At 37.7% G+C, this 4,639-nt stretch overlaps 1 long non-coding RNA gene across 1 annotated transcript; it reads right to left on the bottom strand.

The window, feature by feature from the left end:
- Positions 1–1,692: 1,692 nt before the first annotated feature.
- LOC113019163 (uncharacterized) lies at positions 1,693–4,398 on the bottom strand. The gene is made up of 4 exons (XR_003271963.2): positions 4,259–4,398; positions 4,012–4,128; positions 3,371–3,560; positions 1,693–2,949 (listed from the first exon to the last, which is right to left on the bottom strand). It is a non-coding gene; the product is annotated as an uncharacterized LOC113019163 (long non-coding RNA).
- Positions 4,399–4,639: the final 241 nt, after the last annotated feature.

Below are 4,639 nucleotides of genomic sequence, written 5' to 3'. Positions count from 1 at the left end.
AAATATAACGTCTCAGAACACTCCAGCTCACAGGTTAGTCTGCTCCAAGCATTCCCACAAACGTCAGAGTTTTGTAGTAGTTAATACGTCATTTTTCTTAACATAATTGGTGATATAGGTTACAAGCAAGTCTGGCGCTGAACAGAAATTGTCGCGCTATGCTCCTTTATTTATTGTGTTTATTGTGCATAAATAGTGAATTGTCCTGACACAATATTGCGTTTCGCTTCTGTTATTGCCATGGTACATTGACAAAAACATATACTTTTATTCACAGGATAAAACAGTTGTTTTGTATCACTAATTGTCCAGTGCGATTACAACATACAATATTATTGTCATTGCTACATTTCTGTAATGCTACCAGAAATTATTTCCACTACTAATTAATTACCGTTGAGCTCAAAGGTTATATTAATAAACGGTTAACGAATGTGTATCTATGACGACGATTTGTAAGACTGGTAAACTTACCTTTGTTCGTACGATAGTCTGTCGTTCTACACGGTGCATTTCAAGGTCCTGCACCCATCCGTCGGTAAACTGTACCTGGGCTTATTGCAGTGACCTGAAGTTACTAAACTTCATGAGTGTATGCACTCACTCCAAGAACCGTATAATTATAAATATGAGCGTGGTGAAAGTTGGGCAGCACGCTGACGTCTTTTGTCCCTCTGTGTGCTCGTAAGGGTCTGACCCTTTCACTCCTTTGATTTTTCCTGGTATCTTTTCTTTGTCTTTTCGTCGAGTCTGTCTTTGTACGGACCGGCATTGTTCTCCTTTTGTTTTGTACATTCCTTTTTTGTGCGGCAAAGAAAAAACAAGGTGGTATTGGAACCGGAGAATGAACGTTTTGCGGTGCTGCAAATGCTTGCATTTGATGCGGTACTTGGATTGTTTTGCCACGAGTTCCCGGCATGCAATGCGCGAAAATCACGTGATTGCTAAACAAGGGGGAGGGTGCATCCAGCCTCCTCGGCTGTAATTGGTCCAGCCCAGAGTCGATCATGACCAATTGGCCAATCCAACACCTTTCATTATATACACCCTTCCTAAAAAAAAAAAAAAAAAATCCATCGGCCCATAAAAACAAAAAATCGCCAGCGGCCTACCGGGCAAATGCCCGGTATGCCCGATGGCCAGTCCAGCTATGCTGTTATTCCTTGGAGCAACTGTAACCCACATGATTAAAGTATTCTGATTGTGATTCTGACTTTGATAGTTCACACAAATGTTCAATAACATAAAACACTTGTGACTTTTTTGACTCAAAGCTTTTTGTCAAGTACTTATTGACACTAAAGCAGGGTTTTGTGATTATGGGCAAATATGGCTGTAAGTTACAGCTTGACCGGTTGCTTGTTTGCTTGACTGAAAGGTTTTTTAATGTGGTTTTAAGGTTTTAAAGCTTTTGTGTGTGTATGTTTCATCAACCATTTCCCTTGTAAAAATGTAAGATGGTAGGGTTAACTTAAAAGTAACACTTCCTCTATGTGTTGAATATACTTCTGTATTTTATGTTTAGTCAGCCAGTTAAGAATATGATACTGATCTCATCTCACTGCTACTGTGTCTTGTGCAAAAATACGACAAACATTTTAACTGCATTTTCCTTCCTTTTTGCATTCAAAGATAACCATAGCTTTTAATGAGCATTAGTGGACAGAAAAAACAACACTGCACCACACCAGATTACACAAGTTTCTGATATGTTTATTTGTGGAACTGTAAGGATATCAGAAGTTCCTGGTAATGTAATGGTAATGAGGGTTTTATATTTAATTGAAATAAAAGCTGGAGAGTCAGAAGAGCTGATGAACATTTTACCAAGAGAAGAATATGTGCCTAAAGTTTATTTAAAAAAAAAAAAGGAAGTTCAGAGGACGGTCAGAGTAGCTATAGCAAGAAACAGCCTTTAAAACAGAAACTGATTCACAGTAATGTCAAATCCCCAGCCTCAAAACATATGAGCCAAGGCCTGGTCTCGTCTGGTTGTGCTAACTTATTTAACTGACAAACGCTGAAACTTAAATACACCTCATGTATATGTTTCAATTTTCACAAACCAAAATCAACAGTGTACAAATTAAAAATAAATTGGCTGAGGACATAGTGACCACAAACATTTGCATGCGTACGTCTAACAGCAAATATACCGTTTCCTGTTACACTTCTTTCTTTAATAAACAGGAAGAAAGGGAACTCAAAGTTACACAATTCTGTTTCGAGGATACAAATAAAAAAATCCCTCAGTTTTTCTTACAAGTGGGAGTGGTCATACAGTCAAAAACACAAGTACAAACCAAGTAGCTCCAAAATCCAAATATTAGACAGCTAGTTAGAAGTGCTCATCAATCAGATGTTTCTTTCATAGATTAAATATTAGAAATGTGGAATCAGCATTTGTTATTGAAATCTGTGTGATTATTATTTCAATAATGGACCAAAAAGAAAACTAAATTCATAATTAGCACTAACACCAACCAAAGTCACTGAATTTAGAAATGTATCTTAACTCATCATGAAATTTTAATAATCAGTATAGCAACAAGCAAAGTTTGTCACAGAATCATTGGTCTGACTGTGGAAAGCTATTCTACCACAATACTGAAATTCCTTGCAGGACTGCAGGGTATATTGCTTGCTCTCTGCTGTTCATATTTCTGAAAATGAACAGGGAGACATTGGTTTCCAACCTTGTTGCATGCCACAATCACAACCCTTTTCTTTGCACCAACTGTAATTTTACAATCCTTGTTGCTTTTTGTGGATATGACTTCATATATCAGCATTTCTGAGTTGCTGATGCACAAGTTCCCTGCATAGTTATCCGTCTTGCTTAAGCGTCGACCGTCTCTGCTGCAGATTCTGATCACGTTCTCCAGATCATTTTTATTGAGGAACGATTGCACTGTAGTTCTGCACCAGAGGTGTTCTTTTTTCAAATACCTGCGTTAATAGATCAATAATTCAGTACATATTATCACATCATGGATAGTACGCCAGTTTTCAGCTTGCTAAACAACTTCTGCTTAGTTTTCAATATTTTCTAATGTTCCCAGTGTTACAATTCCTCTAATAGGTAACAATATGCACTCATAAACACTAAGCCTCGATGTGGAGCAGGATACAGAAATCTGTTCGCTTATTTGTAACACAATTCCTCCACAACATTATTACTTTAAACCTTCTAGTTTCTAGACACATAAAATGCTGAGTTTAATGACATCACATGAAGATGCTCATAAAGCAGCACCGTGTGGTGTAGCAGCATGTAACCCTCTGGAGCCTGTAAGCTGTTACTTTAAAGGTTGTTTCCTACTGCACACAATAAAACTAAACTTTTTTGAATGATGTACTTTTAATTTACCTTTTCCAAGCATCTAGGGAATTTCTGTCAAATTCCTCTTGAAGGATGTGTCTGCTGAGAAATTCTTTATAATGACTTTTGGGGCTTTTGTCCTGACACGGTGATGAAGGCTCTGCAATCATACTGCTGCCTCCACCAATAAGGGCTACAGTGACAATGATGGTGATCAAGACAATGAATCTCATTTTATCTGCAGTGAAAAGAGAGAAGGCGACAATCTAATGAGGCTGAAAAGAAGGCAACAGGACTTGGAAGATGTTTCACCTCACTGAAGAGGCTTCTTCAGTTACATGTTTGTTCCATGATAGGGTGAGACAAGGTCTCACAGTGGCTCATTTAGTGATGCACATGATTAAAAGTGGGTCAACAACCCTCTGAAATGCACACCCCTTTACTTTTGTAATAGTCTTTATTTAAGTGTCAGTCTGTCATCGGTTAGCTGACTGCAGCTGGTCCAAAACACTGCAGCATGGTTACTAACTGAACACATGCAAGTGATTACATATGTTCCAAACTAACATCCTTACACTGACTGCCAGTCAGTTTTCGCATTAACTTTATGATTTTATGATATTATTATTATTATTATTATTATTATTATTATTATTATTATTATTATTATTATATTAGCACACTCATACCTTTTGAACTGGTCCTGCAAGATCAATGAGGTCTGTGGACCAAATGCTCCTCGCTTTCCCAAGGTCCAGATTAGTGAAGAGAGGAGTGAAGAAGCCTTTTCTGTGACTGCTCCTAAACTGTGGAACAAACTTCGCGTTCAAATCATGACTTCCTTAACATTAGACAGCTTCACAACCAACCAAATCACAACCAAATCAAGAAAAAAGTATCAAGAAAGTATGAGCCAGGAGACATTAGTCATCTTACCTTTCTTTGTTGTTGTGCTGTGGAGAACTGATAATCCTGTTGCTCTACTGTGTTAGAATTACTGCAGACGTCTTTACCCACTTCCTCTTTTTATCTTTTAGTCAACAGGAATCAAAATAGTCGAAAGGCAAAGAAAAGGAAGCAAAAACAGTGCATCATCAAAAAGTACTGCAGTGCAAATGGAGTGATTTCAGGTTATGAGTATATGAAACTGAACCTGTTTAATTTTCTCACATTACTACTGTACCAGACCTCGAGGAGACTAACTAACTGTATTATAGGCATACCAATGTGGGTGTACATATGTAGTTCACCAGTACTGGGATGCGATGTCTCTTCATGCTGGTTCTGCTGGTTTATCAAAACTCTGAAACATATCAT

The sequence above is a fragment of the Astatotilapia calliptera genome, chromosome 3 (genome assembly GCF_964374335.1).
Source record: "Astatotilapia calliptera chromosome 3, fAstCal68.1, whole genome shotgun sequence".
In the NCBI taxonomy this organism is placed as follows: Eukaryota; Metazoa; Chordata; class Actinopteri; order Cichliformes; family Cichlidae; genus Astatotilapia; species Astatotilapia calliptera.
This window is presented reverse-complemented; position numbering and strand designations above follow the sequence as displayed.